The following is a 21,975-nucleotide window of genomic DNA, read 5'->3' on the forward strand; positions in this document are numbered from 1 at the left end:
GGACTATTTCGCGATCATTTGGGGACCCTTCCGGCATCATTTCTGGATGGTTTTCGGGATCCGTGCGGGATCTCGTCGGGGTCATATGGGGACTTTTTCGGGATCATTTGGGGGCTCTTCCGGCATCATTTCTGGATGGTTTTCGGGATCCGTCCGGGATATCGTCGGGGTCATTTGGGGACTTTTTCGGGATCATTTGGGGGCTCTTCCGGCATCATTTCTTGATGGTTTTCGGGATCCGTCCGGGATCTCGTCGGGGTCATTTGGGGACTTTTTCGGGATCATTTTGGGGCTCATCCGGCATCATTTCTGGATGGTTTTCGGGATCCGTCCGGGATCCCGTCGGGGTCATTTCGGTACTTTTACGCGACTAATACGGGATCATTTGGGAACCCTTTCGGCATCATTTCTGGATGGTTTTCGGGATCCGTCCGGGATCCCGTCGGGGTCATTTCGGAACTTTTTCGGGACTAATACGGGATCATTTGGGAACCCTTTCGGCATCATTTCTGGATGGTTTTCGGGATCCGTCCGGGATCCCATTAGGGTAGTTTCGGGACTATTAGGGGATCATTTGGGAACCTTTCCGGCTTCATTTCTGGATAATTTTCGGGATCCGTCCGGGATGCCGACGAGGTCATTTCGGGACTATTTCGGGATCATTTGGGATACCTACCGGCATCATTTCTGGATGGTTTTTGGGATTCGTCCGGGATCCCGTCGTGGTCCTTTCGGGACTTTTTTTCGACTAATACGGGATCATTTGCGGACCCTTTCGGCATCATTTCTGGATAGTTGTCGGGATCCCGTCACGGTCATTTCGGGACTATTAGGGGATCATTTGAGGACCTTTCCGGCATCATTTCTGTATTGTTTTCGGAATCCTTTCGGGATCCCGTCAGGGTCATTTTGGGACTTTTTTGGGGCTAATACGGGATCATTTGGGGATCCTCTAGGGGTCGTTTCGTGACTTTTTCTGTTTTATTTCGGGTTTCATTTGGGGACCCTTCCGGCATAATTTCTTGATGGTTTGCCGGATCCATCAGGGTCATTTCGGGACCATTTTGGGATCATTTGGGGACCCTTCCGAGATCATTTCTGGATCCGTCCGGGATGCCGTAGGAGCCATTTCGGGATTTTTTGTTACTTTTCCGGGATAGTTTTTGGACCCTTCCGGGATCATTTCTGGATCTGTGCGGGATCCCATATGGGTCATTTTCGGACTATTTCGGGATCATTTTGGGATCCTTCCGGAATCATTTCTGTATGGTTTTCGCGATCCGTCGTTGATTCCCTCGGAGCCATTTCGGAACCTTTTCTGGAGTATGTCGGGGTCATTTGGGGACTTTTTCGGGATCATTTGGGGCTCTTCCAGCATCATTTCTGGATGGTTTTCGGGATCCGTGCGGGATCTCGTCGGGGTCATTTGGGGACTTTTTCGGGATCATTTGGGGGCTCTTCCGGCATCATTTCTGGATGGTTTTCGGGATCCGTCGTTGATTCCCTCGGAGCCATTTCGGAACCTTTTCTGGAGTATGTCGGGGTCATTTGGGGACTTTTTCGGGATCATTTGGGGCTCTTCCGGCATCATTTCTGGATGGTTTTCGGGATCCGTGCGGGATCTCGTCGGGGTCATTTGGGGACTTTTTCGGGATCATTTGGGGCTCTTCCGGCATCATTTCTGGATGGTTTTCGGGATCCGTCCGGGATATCGTCAGGGTCATTTGGGGACTTTTTCGGGATCATTTGGGGGCTCTTCCGGCATCATTTCTGGATGGTTTTCGGGATCCGTCCGGGATCCCATCAGGGTAATTTCGGGACTATTAGGGGATCATTTGTGGACCTTTCCGGCATCATTTCTGGATAATTTTCGGTATCCGTCCGGGATGCCGACGAGGTCATTTCGGGATTATTTCGGGATCATTTGGGATACCTACCGGCATCATTTCTGGATGGTTTTTGGGATTCATCCGGGATCCCGTCGGGGTCATTTCGGGACTTTTTCTCGACTAATACGGGATCATTTGCGGACCCTTTCGGCATAATTTCTGGATAGTTGTCGGGATCCGTTCGGGATCCCGTCATAGTCATTTCGGAACTATTAGGGGATCATTTGAGGACCTTTCCGGCATCATTTCTGTATAGTTTTTGGAATCCTTTCGGGATCCCGTCAGGGTCATTTCGGGGCTTTTTCGGGATCATTTAAGGATGGCTTTCAGGATTCGTCCAGGAACCCGTCAGGGTAATTTCTGGACTTTTTCGAGACTATTTCGGGATCATTTTGGGACCTTCCCAAGATCATTTCTGGATGGATTTCGGGATTTGTCCGGGATGCCCTCAGGGTCATTTTGGGACTATTAGGTGAGCATTTGAGGACTGTTCCGGCATCACTTCTGGATGGTTTTCGGTATCCGTTCAGATTCCCGGGGATCCTTTCCGGGTCCCATCAGGGTCATTTCGGGACTTTTTCGGCATCATTTAAGATTGGTTTTCAGGATTCGTCCGGGTTCCGTCAGGGTAATTTTTGGACTTTTCCCAGACTATTTCGGGATTATTTTGGGACCCTCCCAAGATCGTTTCTGGATGGATTTCGGGATCTGTCCGGGATGCCGTCAGGGTCATTTTGGGACTATTAGGTGATCATTTGAGGACCTTTTCGGCATCACTTCTGGATGGTTTTCGGTATCCGCTCAGGATCCCGTCGGAATTATTGCGGGACTTTTTCGGGATCATTTGGTGTCCCTTCCGGCATCATTTCTGGATGGTTTTTGGGATTCGTCCGGCATCCCGTCGGGTTCATTTCGGGACTTTTTCTTGACTGATTCGGGATCATTTGCGGGCCCTTTCGGCATCATTTCTAGATAGTTGTCGGGATCCGTTCGGGATCCCGTCAGGATCTTTTCGGAACTATTAGGTGATCATTTGAGGACATTTCCGGCATCATTTCTGGATAGTTTTCGGGATCCTTTCGGGGTCCAGTCAGGGTCATTTCGGGACTTTTTCGGGATCATTTAGAGATGGCTTTCAGGATTCGTCCGGGAACCCGTCAGGGTAATTTCTGAACTTTTCCGAGACTATTTCGGGATAATTTTGGGATCTTCCCAAGATCATTTCTGGATGGATTTTGGGATCAGTCCGGGATGCCGTCAGGGTCATTTTGCTATTAGGTGATCATTTGAGGACCCTTCCGGCATCACTTCTGGATGGTTTTCGGTATCCGATCAGGATCCCCTCGGAATCATTGCGGGACTTTTTCGGGATCATTTGGGGTCCCTCCCAAGATCATTTCTGGATGGATTTCGGGATCTGTCCGGGATCCCGTCAGGGTCATACAGGGGTGCGTTCGAGATCCCGTCAGGGTCATTTCGGGACTTCTTCGGGACTATATCGGGATCATTTCTGGATGGTTTATGGGATCCGTCCATAACCCCTCAAGGGTCATTTCGGGACTATTAGGTGATCATTTGAGGACCTTTCCGGCATCACTTCTGGATGATTTTCGGTATCCGTTCGGGATCCCGTCGAAATCAATGCGGGACTTTTACGGAATCATTTGGGATTCCTTCCGGCATCATTTCTGGATGGTTTTCGGGATTTGTCCGGGATCCCGTCGGGGTTATTTCGGGACCTTTTCGGAGCTAATACGGGATCATTTGGGGATCCTCTAGGGGTCGTTTCGTGACTTTTTCTGTATTATTTCGGGATCATTTTGGGACCCTTTCGGCATAATTTCTTGATTGTTTGCCGGATCCATCAGGGTCATTTCGGGACACTTTTGGGATCATTTGGGGACCCTTCCGAGATCATTTCTGGATCCGTCCGGGATGCCGTAGGAGCCATTTCGGGATTTTTTGTTACTTTTCCGGGATAGTTTTTGCACCCTTCCGGGATCATTTCTGGATCTGTGCGGCATCCCATCTGGGTCAATTCCGGACTATTTCGGGATCATTTTGGAATCCTTCCGGAATCATTTCTGTATGGTTTTCGCGATCCATCGTGGATCCCCTCGGAGCCATTTCGGAACTTTTTCTGGAGTTAGTCGGGATAATTTAGGGACCCTTCCTGGATATTTTCTGGATGGTTTTTGAGATCCGCCCGGGAGCCCGTCAGAGTCATTTCGGAACCTTTTCGGGATCATTTTGGAACACCTTCAGGGATCATTTCTGTGTGGTTCTCTGGATACGTCTAGAATCGTGTCGCTCTCATTTCGGGTTTTTTTGGGACTATTCGGGGAACTTTTGGAGACCCTTTCGGGGCATTTCTGGATGGTTTTCGGGATCCGTCCGCGATAGCGTTTGCGTCATTTCGTAGCTTTTTCTGGATAATTTCGGGATCATTTGGGATCCTATCAGGTTATCAGCTCATTTAGTCCGTTTTTTTACTCAATTACAAAAATAAAATGCATTAGACAGAAAACAAAATTTTAAACAGATAATAACCAGGCTAACGCGAATAGCCCATATATTTAAAATTTTCCTTGCGGACGGGGCCGCGGGTAAAGGCTACTATCTAATATATATTATAAATGGGAAAGTTTGGATGTTAAGATGTTTGGATGTTTGGATGTTTGGATGTTTAGATGTTTGGATGTTTGGATGTTTGGATGTTTGGATGTTTGGATGTTTGGATGTTTGGATGTTTGTCCAGACGTTTGTCTTTGTGACTCAATAACGCAAGAACGGCTGGATCGATTTGGATGAAATTTTGCACACATATAGCCAATAGTCTAGAAGGATCTACTAGCTATATATTTTTCAAAAGGGGCGTGGTCCCCGCCCCCTAGGAACAGTTGTAATGTAATTATTATATTTTTTCGTCTTTGCGACTGAATCACGCCAGAATGGCTACACGGATTTTGATGAAATTTGGGACACAGACAGTAGTCTACTAGCGAAATTTTTTTCGAATATGGAAAGAGGGGTGGGGGTCCCACGACCCTTCGAGAAATTATTTTTCATAATTTTTACACATTATAACTTTACGTATACTGGCCTTCACCAATATCACAGACTCAAGGGGTCAAATAAGTCGAGGGCTTACAAAGTAAGCAGTGACACCCTCCGCCCACCCCCTTTATCTCCCCCTCTGGTGTAAAATCCATAAATTGTTATAACTCAATCTAAATTTTCTCCTAAATCAATAGGTTTTGGTATCTGGTACATACAGAACGAGATCTAGACAATTTTGGAGGAACGATCAGTGGTCCTCTCCTCTACTCCCGCCATCCGCCCTCCATCAATTGTTTTTATTAGCACGCTTTTATTAGCTTTACCTGTATGTTTCTATCTAACTTTTTATTCGCTCCAATGCGCCTGCTGCCTTATTAACATGGTTTTATAATTAGCTTCACATTATTTGTAATCCCGTAAGGGTCATATCGAGACCCTTCCGGGATCATTTCTGGATGGTTTTCGGGATCGGTCCGGGATTACGCCGGGGTAATTTCGGGACTTTTTCGGGACTATTTCGGGATCATTTTGGGACCTTTCCGGGATCATTTCTGTATAGTTTACGGGATCCGTCCGGGATCCCGTCGGGGTTATTTTGGAACATTTTCGGGACTATTCCGGAATCATTTCGGGACTATTTCGCGATCATTTGGGGACCCTTCCGGCATCATTTCTGGATGGTTTTCGGGATCCGTGCGGGATCTCGTCGGGGTCATATGGGGACTTTTTCGGGATCATTTGGGGGCTCTTCCGGCATCATTTCTGGATGGTTTTCGGGATCCGTCCGGGATATCGTCGGGGTCATTTGGGGACTTTTTCGGGATCATTTGGGGGCTCTTCCGGCATCATTTCTTGATGGTTTTCGGGATCCGTCCGGGATCTCGTCGGGGTCATTTGGGGACTTTTTCGGGATCATTTTGGGGCTCATCCGGCATCATTTCTGGATGGTTTTCGGGATCCGTCCGGGATCCCGTCGGGGTCATTTCGGTACTTTTTCGCGACTAATACGGGATCATTTGGGAACCCTTTCGGCATCATTTCTGGATGGTTTTCGGGATCCGTCCGGGATCCCGTCGGGGTCATTTCGGAACTTTTTCGGGACTAATACGTGATCATTTGGGAACCCTTTCGGCATCATTTCTGGATGGTTTTCGGGATCCGTCCGGGATCCCATTAGGGTAGTTTCGGGACTATTAGGGGATCATTTGGGAACCTTTCCGGCTTCATTTCTGGATAATTTTCGGGATCCGTCCGGGATGCCGACGAGGTCATTTCGGGACTATTTCGGGATCATTTGGGATACCTACCGGCATCATTTCTGGATGGTTTTTGGGATTCGTCCGGGATCCCGTCGTGGTCCTTTCGGGACTTTTTTTCGACTAATACGGGATCATTTGCGGACCCTTTCGGCATCATTTCTGGATAGTTGTCGGGATCCCGTCACGGTCATTTCGGGACTATTAGGGGATCATTTGAGGACCTTTCCGGCATCATTTCTGTATTGTTTTCGGAATCCTTTCGGGATCCCGTCAGGGTCATTTTGGGACTTTTTGGGGCTAATACGGGATCATTTGGGGATCCTCTAGGGGTCGTTTCGTGACTTTTTCTGTTTTATTTCGGGTTTCATTTGGGGACCCTTCCGGCATAATTTCTTGATGGTTTGCCGGATCCATCAGGGTCATTTCGGGACCATTTTGGGATCATTTGGGGACCCTTCCGAGATCATTTCTGGATCCGTCCGGGATGCCGTAGGAGCCATTTCGGGATTTTTTGTTACTTTTCCGGGATAGTTTTTGGACCCTTCCGAGATCATTTCTGGATCTGTGCGGGATCCCATATGGGTCATTTTCGGACTATTTCGGGATCATTTTGGGATCCTTCCGGAATCATTTCTGTATGGTTTTCGCGATCCGTCGTTGATTCCCTCGGAGCCATTTCGGAACCTTTTCTGGAGTATGTCGGGGTCATTTGGGGACTTTTTCGGGATCATTTGGGGCTCTTCCAGCATCATTTCTGGATGGTTTTCGGGATCCGTGCGGGATCTCGTCGGGGTCATTTGGGGACTTTTTCGGGATCATTTGGGGGCTCTTCCGGCATCATTTCTGGATGGTTTTCGGGATCCGTCCGGGATATCGTCGGGGTCATTTGGGGATTTTCCGGGATCATTTGGGGGCTCTTCCGGCATCATTTCTGGATGGTTTTCGGGATCCGTCCGGGATCCCATCAGGGTAATTTCGGGACTATTAGGGGATCATTTGTGGACCTTTCCGGCATCATTTCTGGATAATTTTCGGTATCCGTCCGGGATGCCGACGAGGTCATTTCGGCATTATTTCGGGATCATTTGGGATACCTACCGGCATCATTTCTGGATGGTTTTTGGGATTCGTCCGGGATCCCGTCGGGGTCATTTCGGTACTTTTTCTCGACTAATACGGGATCATTTGCGGACCCTTTCGGCATAATTTCTGGATAGTTGTCGGGATCCGTTCGGGATCCCGTCACGGTCATTTCGGAACTATTAGGGGATCATTTGAGGACCTTTCCGGCATCATTTCTGGATAGTTTTTGGAATCCTTTCGGGATCCCGTCAGGGTCATTTCGGGGCTTTTTCGGGATCATTTAAGGATGGCTTTCAGGATTCGTCCGGGAACCCGTCAGGGTAATTTCTGGACTTTTCCGAGACTATTTCGGGATCATTTTGGGACCTTCCCAAGATCATTTCTGGATGGATTTCGGGATTTGTCCGGGATGCCCTCAGGGTCATTTTGGGACTATTAGGTGAGCATTTGAGGACCGTTCCGGCATCACTTCTGGATGGTTTTCGGTATCCGTTCAGATTCCCGTCGGAATAATTGCTGGACTTTTTCGGGATCATTGGGGTCCCTTCCAAAATCATTTCTGGATGGTTTTTGGGATTCGTCCGGCATCCCGTCGGGGTCATTTCGGGACTTTTTCTCGACTAATACGGGATCATTTGCGGGCCCTTTCGGTATCATTTCTGGATAGTTGTCGGGATCCGTTCGGGATCCCGTCAGGGTCTTTTCGGAACTATTGGGAGATCATTTGAGGACCTTTCCGGCATCATTTCTGGTTAGTTTTCGGGATCCTTTCCGGGTCCCATCAGGGTCATTTCGGGACTTTTTCGGCATCATTTAAGATTGGTTTCCAGGATTCGTCCGGTATCCGTCAGGGTAATTTCTGGACTTTTCCCAGACTATTTCGGGATAATTTTGGGACCCTCCCAAGATCATTTCTGGATGGATTTCGGGATCTGTCCGGGATGCCGTCAGGGTAATTTTGGGACTATTAGGTGATCATTTGAGGACCTTTTCGGCATCACTTCTGGATGGTTTTCGGTATCCGCTCAGGATCCCGTCGGAATTATTGCGGGACTTTTTCGGGATCATTTGGTGTCTCTTCCGGCAACATTTCTGGCTGGTTTTTGGGATTCGTCCGGCATCCCGTCGGGTTCATTTCGGGACTTTTTCTCGACTAATACGGGATCATTTTCGGGCCCTTTCGGCATCATTTCTAGATAGTTGTCGGGATCCGTTCGGGATCCCGTCAGGGTCTTTTCGGAACTATTGGGAGATCATTTGAGGACCTTTCCGGCATCATTTCTGGTTAGTTTTCGGGATCCTTTCCGGGTCCCATCAGGGTCATTTCGGGACTTTTTCGGCATCATTTAAGATTGGTTTCCAGGATTCGTCCGGTATCCGTCAGGGTAATTTCTGGACTTTTCCCAGACTATTTCGGGATAATTTTGGGACCCTCCCAAGATCATTTCTGGATGGATTTCGGGATCTGTCCGGGATGCCGTCAGGGTAATTTTGGGACTATTAGGTGATCATTTGAGGACCTTTTCGGCATCACTTCTGGATGGTTTTCGGTATCCGCTCAGGATCCCGTCGGAATTATTGCGGGACTTTTTCGGGATCATTTGGTGTCCCTTCCGGCATCATTTCTAGCTGGTTTTTGGGATTCGTCCGGCATCCCGTCGGGTTCATTTCGGGACTTTTTCTCGACTAATAAGGGATCATTTGAGGACATTTCCGGCATCATTTCTGGATAGTTTTCGGAATCCTTTCGGGGTCCAGTCAGGGTCATTTCGGGACTTTTTCGGGATCATTTAGAGATGGCTTTCAGGATTCGTCCGGGAACCCGTCAGGGTAATTTCTGAACTTTTCCGAGACTATTTCGGGATAATTTTGAGACCTTCCCAAGATCATTTCTGGATGGATTTTGGGATCAGTCCGGGATGCCGTCAGGGTCATTTTGGTATTAGGTGATCATTTGAGGAACTTTCCGGCATCACTTCTGGATGGTTATCGGTATCCGATCAGGATCCTCTCGGAATCATTGCGGGACTTTTTCGGGATCATTTGGGGTCCCTCCCAAGATCATTTCTGGATGGATTTCGGGATCTGTCCGGGATCCCGTCAGGGTCATTTAGGGGTACGTTCGAGATCCCGTCAGGGTCATTTCGGGACTTCTTCGGGAATATATCGGGATCATTTCTGGATGGTTTATGGGATCCGCCCATGACCCCTTAAGGGTCATTTCGGGACTATTAGGTGATCATTTGAGGACCTTTCCGGCGTCACTTCTGGATGATTGTCGGTATCCGTTCGGGAGCCCGTCGGAATCAATGCGGGACTTTTACGGAATCATTTGGGATTCCTTCCGGCATCATTTCTGGATGGTTTTCGGGATTTGTCCGGGATCCCCTCGGGGTTATTTCGGGACCTTTTCGGGGCTAATACGGGATCATTTGGGGATCCTCTAGGGGTCGTTTCGTGACTTTTTCTGTATTATTTCGGGATCATTTTGGGACCCTTTCGGCATAATTTCTTGATGGTTTGCCGGATCCATCAGGGTCATTTCGGGACCATTTTGGGATCATTTGGGGACCCTTCCAAGATCATTTCTGGATCCGTCCGGGATGCCGTAGGAGCCATTTCGGGATTTTTTGTTACTTTTCCGGGATAGTTTTTGCACCCTTCCGGGATCATTTCTGGATCTGTGCGGGATCCCATCTGGGTCAATTCCGGACTATTTCGGGATCATTTTGGAATCCTTCCGGAATCATTTCTGTATGGTTTTCGCGATCCATCGTGGATCCCCTCGGAGCCATTTCGGAACTTTTTCTGGAGTTAGTCGGGATAATTTAGGGACCCTTCCTGGATATTTTCTGGATGGTTTCTGAGATCCGTCCGGGAGCCCGTCAGGGTAATTTCGGAACTTTTTCGGGACTATTTCGGGATCAATTTGGTACCCTTCAGGCATCATTTCTGTGTGGTTATCTGGATAAGTCTAGAATCGTGTCGTTGTCATTTCGGGTTTTTTTGGGACTACTTCGGGAACTTTTGGAAACACTTCCGGGGCGTTTCTGGATGGTTTTCGGGATCTGTCCGCGATAGCGTTGGGGTCATTTCGGGATCATTTGGGATCCTATCAGGTTATCAGCTCATTTAGTTCTTTTTTTTTACTCAATTACAAAAATAAAATGCATTAGACAGAAAACAAAATTCTAAACAGATAATAAGCAGGCTAACGCGAATAGCCCATATATTTAAAATTTTCCTTGCGGACGGGGCCGCGGGTAAAGGCTAGTATATTATAAATGGCAAAGTTTGGATGTGAAGATGTTTGGATGTTTGGATGTTTGTCCAGACGTTTGTCTTTGTGACTCAATAACGCAAGAACGGCTGGACCGATTTGGATGAAATTTTGCACACATATAGCCAATAGTCTAGAAGGATCTACTAGCTATATATTTTTCAAAAGGGGCGTGGTCCCCGCCCCCTAGGAACAGTTATAATTTAATTATTATATTTTTTCGTCTTTGCGACTGAATAACGCCAGAATGGCTACACGGATTTTGATGAAATTTGGGACACAGACAGTAGTCTACTAGCGAAATTTTTTTCGAACATGGAAAGAGGGGTGGGGGTCCCACGACCCTTTAGAGCAATTACTTTTTAATAATTTTTACACATTATAACTTTACGTATACTGGCCTTCACCAATATCACAGACTCAAGGGGTCAAATAAGTCGAGGGATTACAAAGTAAGCAGTGACACCCTCCGCCCGCCCCCTTTATCTCCCCCTCTGGTGTAAAATCTATAAATTGTTATAACTATATATAAATTTTCTCCTAAATCAATAGTTTTTGGTATCTGGTACATACAGAACGAGATCTAGACAATTTTGGAGGAACGATCAGTGGTCCTCTCCTCTACTCCCGCCATCCGCCCTCCATCAATTGTTTTTATTAGCACGCTTTTATTACCTTTACCTGTATGTTTCTATGTAACCTTTTATTCGCTCCAATGCGCCTGCTGCCTTATTAACATGGTTTTATAATTAGCTTCACCTTATTTGTAATCCCGTAAGGGTCATATCGAGACCCTTATGGGATCATTTCTGGATGGTTTTCGGGATCGGTCCGGGATTACGCCGGGGTAATTTCGGGACTTTTTCGGGACTATTTCGGGATCATTTTGGGACCCTTCCGGGATCATTTCTGTATAGTTTTCGGGATCCGTCCGGGATCCCGTCGGGGTTATTTTGGGACATTTTCGGGACTATTCCGGAATCATTTCGGGACTATTTCGCGATCATTTGGGGACCCTTCCGGCATCATTTCTGGATGATTTTCGGGATCCGTCCGGGATCCCGTCGGGGTACTTTCGGGATCATTTGCGTCCCTTCGAGAGATAAGTTCTTGATGGTTGCCGGGATCATTACGGGACTTTTTCCGGGTTATTTTGGGTCCCTTTAGGCATCATTTCTGGATGGTCTTCGGGATTCGTCCGGCATCCCGTCGGGGTCATTTCGGGACTTTTTCGCGACTAATACGGGATCATTTGGGGACCCTTTTGGCATCATTTCTGGATGGTTTTCGGGATCCGTCCGAGATCTCGTCGGGGTAATTTGGGGACTTATTCGGGATCATTTGGGGGCTCTTCCGGCATCATTTCTTGATGGTTTTCGGGATCCGTCCGGGATCTCGTCGGGGTCATTTGGGGGCTCTTCCGGCATCATTTCTGGATGGTTTTCGGGATCCGTCCGGGATCCCGTCGGGGTCATTTCGGGACTTTTTCGCGACTAATACGGGATCATTTGGGCACCCTTTCGGCATCATTTCTGGATGGTTTTCGGGATCCGTCCCGGATCTCGTCGGTGTCATTTGGGGACTTTTTCGGGATCATTTGGGGGCTCCTACGGCATCATTTCTGGATGGTTTTCGGGATCCGTCCGGGATCTCGTCGGGGTCATTTGGGGACTTTTTCGGGATCATTTGGGGGCTCTTCCGGCATCATTTCTGGATGGTTTTCGGGATCCGTCCGGGATCCCGTCGGGGTCATTTCGGGACTTTTTCGCGACTAATACGGGATCAATTGGGAACCCTTTCGGTATCATTTCTGGATGGTTTTCGGGATCCGTCCGGGATCCCATCACGGTCATTTCGGGACTATTAGGGGATCATTTGAGGACCTTCCGGAATCATTTCTGGATAGTTTTCGGGATCCTTTCGGTGTCCCGTCAGGGTCATTTCGAGACTTTTTCGGGATCATTTAAGGATGGCTTTCAGGATTCGTCCGGGAACCCGACAGGGTAATTTCTGGACTTTTCCGAGACTATTTCGGTATCATTTTGGAACCTTCCCAAGATCATTTCTGGATGGATTTCGGGATCTGTCCGGGATGCCGTCAGGGTCATTTTAGGACTATTAGGTGATCATTTGAGGACCTTTCCGGCATCACTTCTGGATGATTTTCGGTATCCGTTCGGGATCCCGTCGGAATCATTGCGGTACTTTTTCGGAATCATTTGGGATCCCTTCCGGCATCATTTCTAGATGGTTTTCGGGATTTGTCCGGGATCCCGTCGGGGTTATTTCGGGACCTTTTCGGGGCTATTACGGGATCATTTGGGGATCCTCTAAGGCTCGTTTCGTGACTTTTTCTGTATTATTTCGGGATCATTTGGGGACCCTTCCGGCATAATTTCTTGATGGTTTGCCGGATCCATCAGGGTCATTTCGGGACCATTTTGGGATCGTTTAGGGACCCTTCCGAGATCATTTCTGGATCCGTCCGGGATGCCGTAGGAGCCATTTCGGCATTTTTTGTTACTTTTCCGGGATAGTTTTTGGACCCTTCCGGAATCATTTCTGGATCTATGCGGGATCCCATCTGGGTCTTTTCCGCACTATTTCGGGATCATTTTGGGATCCTTCCGGAATCATTTCTGTATGGTTTTCGCGATCCGGCGTGGATCCCCTCGGAGCCATTTCGGAACTTTTTCTGGAGTATGTCGGGGTCATGTGGGGACTTTTTCGGGATTATTTGGGGTACCTACCGTCATCATTTCTGGATGGTTTTCGGTATCCGTCCAGGATCTCGTCGGGGTCATTTGGGAACCTTTTCGAGATCATTTGGGGGCTCTTCCGGCATCATTTCTGGATGGTTTTCGGGATCCGTCCGGGATCCCGTCGGGGTAATTTCGGGACTATTAGGGGACCATTTGGGGACCTTTCCGGCATCATTTCTGGATAATTTTTGGGATCCGTCCGGGATGCCGACGAGGTCATTTCGGGACTATTTCGGGATCATTTGGGATACCTACCGGCATCATTTCTGGATGGTTTTTGGGATTCGTCCGGGATCCCGTCGGGGTCATTTCGGGACTTTTTCTCGACTAATACGGGATCATTTGCGGACCCTTTCGGCATCATTTCTGGATAGATGTCGGGATCCGTTCGGGATCCCATCACGGTCATTTCGGGACTATTAGGGGATCATTTGAGGACCTTCCGGAATCATTTCTGGATAGTTTTCGGAATCCTTTCGGGATCCCGTCAGGGTCATTTCGGGACTTTTCCGGGATCATTTAAGGATGGCTTTCAGGATTCGTCCGGGAACCCGTCAGGGTAATTTCTGGACTTTTCCGAGACTATTTCGGGATCATTTTGGGACCTTCCCAAGATCATTTCTGGATGGATTTCGGGATCTGTCCGGGATGCCGTCAGGGTCATTTTGGGACTATTATGTGATCATTTGAGGACCTTTCCGGCATCACTTCTGGATGGTTTTCGGTATCCGTTCAGGATCCCGTCGGAATAATTGCGTGACTTTTTCGGGATCATTTGGGGTCCCTTCCGGCATCATTTCTGGATGGTTTTTGGGATTCGTCCGGGATCCCGTCGGGGTCATTTCAGGACTTTTTCTCGACTAATACGGGATCATTTGCGGGCCCTTTCGGTATCATTTCTGGATAGTTGTCGGGATCCGTTCTGTATCCCGTCAGGGTCTTTTCGGAACTATTAGGAGATCATTTGAGGACCTTTCCGGCATCATTTCTGGATAGTTTTCGGGATATTTTCGGGTCCCATCAGGGTCCTTTCGGGACTTTTTCGGCATCATTTAAGATTGGTTTTCAGGATTCGTCCGGGATCCTGTCAGGGTAATTTCTGGACTTTTCCGAGACTATTTCGGGATCATTTTGGGACCCTCCCAAGATCATTTCTGTATGGTTTTCGCGATCCATCGTGGATCCCCTCGGAGCCATTTCGGAACTTTTTCTGGAGTATGTCGGGATAATTTAGGGACCCTTCCTGGATATTTTCGGAATGGTTTTTGAGATCCGCCCTGGAGCCCGTCAGGGTCATTTCGGAACCTTTTCGGGATCATTTTGGAACACCTTCAGGGATTATTTCTGTGTGGTTCTCTGGATACGTCTGGAATCGTGTCGTTGTCATTTTGGGTTTTTTGGGACTTTTCCGGGAACTTTTGGAGACCCTTCCGGGGCATTTCTGGATGGTTTTCGGGATCCGTCCGCTATAGCGTGGGGGTCATTTCGTAGCTTTTTCTGGACAATTTCGGTATCATTTGTGATCCTATCAGGTTATCAGCTCATTTAGTTCTTTTTTTTGCTCAATTTCAAAAATAAAATGCATTAGACAGAAAACAAAATTTTAAACAGATAACTTGATAAGCAGGCTAATGCGAAGAGCCCATATATTTAAATTTCTCCTTGCGGACGGGGCCGCGGGTAAAGGCTAGTATCTAATATATCTAATATATATTATAAATGGCAAAGTTTGGATGTTTGTCCAGACGTTTGTCTTTGTGACTCAATCACGCAAGAAAGGCTGGACCGATTTGGATGAAATTTTGCACACATATAGCCAATAGTCTAGAAGGATCTACTAGCTATATATTTTTCAAAGGGGGCATGGTATCCGCCCCCTAGGAACAGTTATAATTTAATTATTATATTTTTTCGTCTTTGCGACTGAATCACGCCGAAATGGCTACACGGATTTTGATGAAATTTGGGACACAGAAATAGCGAAATTTTTTTCGAACATGGAAAGAGGGTTAGGGGTCCCATGACCCCTTCGAGAAATTATTTTTCAATAATTTTTACACATTATAACTTTACGTATACTGGCCTTCACCAATATCACAGACTCAAGGGGTCAAATAAGTCGAGGGCTTACAAAGTAAGCAGTGACACCCTCCGCCCGCCCAGCTTTATCTCCCCCTCTGGTGTAAAATCTATAAATTGTTATAACTCAATATAAATTTTCTCCTAAATCAATAGTTTTTGGTATCTGGTACATACAGAACGAGATCTAGACAATTTTGGAGGAACGATCAGTGGTCCTCTCCTCTACTCCCGCCATCCGCCCTCCATCAATTGTTTTTATTAGCACGCTTTTATTAGCTTTACCTGTATGTTTCTATGTAACTTTTTATTCGCTCCAATGCGCCTGCAGCCTTATTAACATGGTTTTATAATTAGCTTCACCTTATTTGTAATCCCGTAAGGGTCATATCGAGACCCTTATGGGATCATTTCTGGATGGTTTTCGGGATCGGTCCGGGATTACGCCGGGGTAATTTCGGGACTTTTTCGGGACTATTTCGGGATCATTTTGGGACCCTTCCGGGATCATTTCTGTATAGTTTTCGGGATCCGTCCGGGATCCCGTCGGGGTTATTTTGGGACATTTTCGGGACTATTCCGGAATCATTTCGGGACTATTTCGCGATCATTTGGGGACCCTTCCGGCATCATTTCTGGATGATTTTCAGGATCCGTCCGGGATCCCGTCGGGGTACTTTCGGGATCATTTGCGTACCTTCGAGAGATAAATTCTTGATGGTTTCCGGGATCATTACGGGACTTTTTCGGGGTTGTTTTGGGTCCCTTTAGGCATCATTTCTGGATGGTCCTCGGGATTCGTCCGGCATCCCGTCGGGGTCATTTCGGGACATTTTCGTGACTAATACGGGATTATTCGGCATCATTTCTGGATGGTTTTCGGGATCCGTCCGGGAAGCCGTCAGGGTAATTTCTGGACTTTTCCGAGGGATAATTTTGGGACCTTCCCAAGATCATTTCTGGATGGATTTCGGGATCAGTTCGCGATGTCGTCAGGGTCATTTTGGTATTAGGTGATCATTTGAGTACCTTTCCGTCATCACTTCTGGATGGTTTTCGGTATCCGATCAGGATCCCGTCGGAATCATTGCCGGACTTTTTCGGGATCATTTGGGGCCCTCCCAAGATCATTTCTGGATGGATTTCGGGATCTGTCCGGGATCCCGTCAGGGTCATTTAGGGGTGCGTTCGAGATCCCGTCAGGGTCATTTCGGGACTTCTTCGGGACTATATCGGGATCATTTCTGGATGGTTTATGGGATCCGTCCATGACCCCTTAAGGGTCATTTCGGGACGATTAGGTGATCATTTGAGGACCTTTCCGGCAGCACTTCTGGATGATTTTCGGTATCCGTTCGGGATCCCGTCGGAATCAATGCGGGAATTTTTCGGAATCATTTGGGATTCCTTCCGGCATCATTTCTGGATGGTTTTCGGGATTTGTCCGGAATCCCGTCGGGGTTATTTCGGGTACTTTTCGGGGCTAATACGGGATCATTTGGTGATCCTCTAGGGGTCGTTTCGTGACTTTTTCTGTATTATTTCGGGATCATTTTGGGACCCTTTCGGCACAATTTCTTGATGGTTTGCCGGATCCATCAGGGTCATTTCGGGACCATTTTAGGATCATTTGGGGACCCTTCCGAGATCATTTCTGGAGCCGCACGGGATGGCGTAGGAGCCATTTCGGGATTTTTTGTTACTTTTCCGGGATTGTTTTTGCACCCTTCCGGGATCATTTCTGGATCTGTACGGGATCCCATCTGGGTCATTTCCAGACTATTTCGGGATCATTTTGGGATCCTTCCGGAATCATTTCTGTATGGTTTTCGCGATCCGTCGTGGATCTCCTCGGAGCCATTTCGGAACTTTTTCTGGAGTATGTCGGGATAATTTAGGGACCCTTCCTGGATATTTTCTGGATGGTTTTTGAGATCCGCCCGGGAGCCCGTCAGGGTCATTTCGGAACCTTTTCGGGATCATTTTGGAACACCTTCAGGGATCATTTCTGTGTGGTTCTCTGGATACGTCTAGAATCGTGTCGCTGTCATTTCGAGTTTTTTTGGGACAATTCGGTGAACTTTTGGAGACCCTTTCGGGGCATTTCTGGATGGTTTTCGGGATCCGTCCGCGATAGCGTGGGGGTCATTTCGTAGCTTTTTCTGGATAATTTCGGGATCCTATCAGGTTATCAGCTCATTTAGTTCTTTTTTTTACTCAATTACAAAAATAAAATTCATTAGACAGAAAACAAAATTTAAAACAGATAATAAGCAGGCTAACGCGAATAGCCCATATATTTAAATTTCTCCTTGCGGACGGGGCCGCGGGTAAAGGCTAGTCTAATTTATCTAATATATATTATAAATGGGAAAGTTTGGATGTTAAGATGTTTGGATGTTTGGATGTTTGGATGTTTGGATGTTTGGATGTTTGTCCAGACGTTTGACTTTGTGACTCAATAACGCAAGAACGGCTGGACCGATTTGGATGAAATTTTGCACACATATAGCCAATAGTCTAGAAGGATCTACTAGCTATATATTTTTCAAAAGGGGCGTGGTCCCCGCCCCCTAGGAACAGTTATAATTTAATTATTATATTTTTTCGTCTTTGCGACTGAATCACGCCAGAATGGCTACACGGATTTTGATGAAATTTCGGACACAGACAGTAGTCTACTAGCGAAATTTTTTTCGAACATGGAAAGAGGGAAATTCGAGAAATTATTTTTCATAATTTTTACACATTATAACTTTACGTATACTGGCCTTCATCAATATCACAGACTCAAGGGGTCAAATAAGTCGAGGGCTTACAAAGTAAGCAGTGACACCCTCCGCCCGCCCCCCTTTATATCCCCCTCTGGTGTAAAATCCATAAATTGTTATAACTCAATCTAAATTTTCTCCTAAATCAACAGTTTTTGGTATCTGGTACATACAGAACGAGACCTAGACAATTTTGAAGGAACGATCAGTGGTCCTCTCCTCTACTCCCGCCATCCACCCTCCATCAATTGTTTTTATTAGCACGCTTTTATTAGCTTTACCTGTATGTTTCTATCTAACTTTTTATTCGCTCCAATGCGCCTGCTGCCTTATTAACATGGTTTTATAATTAGCTTCACCTTATTTGTAATCCCGTAAGGGTCATATCGAGACCCTTCCGGGATCATTTCTGGATGGTTTTCGGGATCGGTCCGGGATTACGCCGGGGTAATTTCGGGACTTTTTCGGGACTATTTCGGGATCATTTTGGGACCCTTCCGGGATCATTTCTGTATAGTTTACGGGATCCGTCCGGGATCCCGTCGGGGTTATTTTGGAACATTTTCGGGACCATTCCGGAATCATTTCGGGACTATTTCGCGATCATTTGGGGACCCTTCCGGCATCATTTCTGGATGGTTTTCGGGATCCGTGCGGGATCTCGTCGGGGTCATATGGGGACTTTTTCGGGATCATTTGACGGCTCTTCTGGCATCATTTCTGGATGGTTTTCGGGATCCGTCCGGGATATCGTCGGGGTTATTTGGGGACTTTTTCGGGATCATTTGGGGGCTCTTCCGGCATCATTTCTGGATGGTTTTCGGGATCCGTCCGGGATCCCGTCGGGGTCATTTGGGGACTTTTTCGGGATCATTTTGGGGCTCATCCGGCATCATTTCTGGATGGTTTTCGTGATCCGTCCGGCATCCCGTCGGGGTCATTTCGGGACTTTTTCGCGGCTAATACGGGATCATTTGGGAATCCTTTCGGCATCATTTCTGGATGGTTTTCGGGATCCGTCCGGGATCCCGTCGGGGTCATTTCGGGACTTTTTCGCGACTAATACGGGATCATTTGGTAACCCTTTCGGCATCATTTCTGGATGGTTTTCGGGATCCGTCCGGGATCCCATTAGGGTAATTTCGGGACTATTAGGGGATCATTTGGGAACCTTTCCGGCATCATTTCTGGATAATTTTCGGGATCCGTCCGGGATGCCGACGAGGTCATTTCGGGACTATTTCGGGATCATTTGGGATACCTACCGGCATCATTTCTGGATGGTTTTTGGGATTCGTCCGGGATCCCGTCGTGGTCCTTTCGGGACTTTTTTTCGACTAATACGGGATCATTTGCGGACCCTTTCGGCATCATTTCTGGATAGTTGTTGGGATCCCGTCACGGTCATTTCAGGACTATTAGGGGATCATTTGAGGACCTTTCCGGCATCATTTCTGTATTGTTTTCGGAATCCTTTCGTGATCCCGTCAGGGTCATTTTGGGACTTTTTCGGGGCTAATACGGGATCATTTGGGGATCCTCTAGGGGTCGTTTCGTGACTTTTTCTATTTTATTTCGGGATCATTTGGGGACCCTTCCGGCATAATTTCTTGATGGTTTGCCGGATCCATCGGGGTCATTTCGGGACCATTTTGGGATCATTTGGGGACCCTTCCGAGATCATTTCTGGATCCGTCCGGGATGCCGTAGGAGCCATTTCGGGATTTTTTGTTACTTTTCCGGGATAGTTTTTGGACCCTTCCGGGATCATTTCTGGATCTGTGCGGGATCCCATCTGGGTCATTTCCGGACTATTTCGGGATCATTTTGGGATCCTTCCGGAATCATTTCTGTATTGTTTTCGCGATCCGTCGTTGATTCCCTCGGAGCCATTTCGGAACCTTTTCTGGAGTATGTCGGGGTCATTTGGGGACTTTTTCGGGATCATTTGGGGCTCTTCCGGCATCATTTCTGGATGGTTTTCGGGATCCGTCCGGGATATCGTCGGGGTCATTTGGGGACTTTTTCGGGATCATTTGGGGGCTCTTCCGGCATCATTTCTGGATAGTTTTCGGGATCCGTCCGGCATTCCGTCGGGGTCATTTCGGGACTTTTTCTCGACTAATACGGGATCATTTGCGGGCCCTTTCGGTATCATCTCTGGATAGTTGTCGGGATCCGTTCGGGATCCCGTCAGGGTCTTTTCGGAACTATTGGGAGATCATTTGAGGACCTTTCCGGCATCATTTCTGGTTAGTTTTTGGGATCCTTTCCGGATCCCATCAGGGTCATTTCGGGACTTTTTCGGTATCATTTAAGATTGGTTTTCAGGATTCGTCCGGGATCCGTCAGGGTAATTTCTGGACTTTTCCCAGACTATTTCGTGATAATTTTGGGACCCTCCCAAGATCATTTGTGGATGGATTTCGGGATTCGTCCGGGAACCCGTCAGGGTAATTTCTGAACTTTTCCGAGACTATTTCGGGATAATTTTGAGACCTTCCCAAGATCATTTCTGGATGGATTTTGGGATCAGTCCGGGATGCCGTCAGGGTCATTTTGGTATTAGGTGATCATTTGAGGACCTTTCCGGCATCACTTCTGGATGGTTTTCGGTATCCGATCAGGATCCCCTCGGAATCATTGCGGGACTTTTTGGGGATCATTTGGGGCCCCTCCCAAGATAATTTCTGGATGGATTTCGGGATCTGTCCGGGATCCCGTCAGGGTCATTTAGGGATGCGTTCGAGATCCCGTCAGGGTCATTTCGGGACTTCTTCGGGACTATATCGGGATAATTTCTGGATGGTTTATGGGATCCGTCCATGACCCCTTAAGGGTCATTTCGGGACTATTAGGTGATCATTTGAGGACCTTTCCGGCATCACTTCTGGATGATTTTCGGTATCCGTTCTGGATCCCGTCGGAATCAATGCGGGACTTTTACGGAATCATTTGGGATCCCTTCCGGAATCATTTCTGGATGATTTTCGGGATTTGTCCGGGATCACGTCGGGGTTATTTCGGGACCTTTTCGGGGCTAATACGGGATCATTTGGGGATCCTCTATGGGTCGTTTCGTGACTTTTTCTGTATTATTTCGGGATCATTTTGGGACCCTTTCGGCATAATTTCTTGATGGTTTGCCGGATCCATCAGGGTCATTTCGGGACCATTTTGGGATCATTTGGGGACCCTTCCGAGATCATTTCTGGATCCGTCCGGGATGCCGTAGGAGCCATTTCGGGATTTTTTGTTACTTTTCCGGGATAGTTTTTGCACCCTTCCGGGATAATTTCTGGATCTGTGCGGGATCCCATCTGGGTCAATTCCGGACTATTTCGGGATCATTTTGGAATCCTTCCGGAATCATTTCTGTATGGTTTTCGCGATCCATCGTGGATCCCCTCGGAGCCATTTCGGAACTTTTTCTGGAGTTAGTCGGGATAATTTAGGGACCCTTCCTGGATATTTTCTGGATGGTTTTTGAGATCCGCCCGGGAGCCCGTCAGGGTCATTTCGGAACCTTTTCGGGATCATTTTGGAACACCTTCAGGGATCATTTCTGTGTGGTTCTCTGGATACGTCTAGAATCGTGTCGCTCTCATTTCGGGTTTTTTTGGGACTATTCGGGGAACTTTTGGAGACCCTTTCGGGGCATTTCTGGATGGTTTTCGGGATCCGTCCGCGATAGCGTTGGGGTCATTTCGTAGCTTTTTCTGGATAATTTCGGGATCATTTGGGATCCTATCAGGTTATCAGCTCATTTAGTTCTTTTTTTTACTCAATTAC

Source organism: Eurosta solidaginis, chromosome 3, assembly GCF_040869045.1.
Source record: "Eurosta solidaginis isolate ZX-2024a chromosome 3, ASM4086904v1, whole genome shotgun sequence".
NCBI lineage: Eukaryota > Metazoa > Arthropoda > Insecta > Diptera > Tephritidae > Eurosta > Eurosta solidaginis.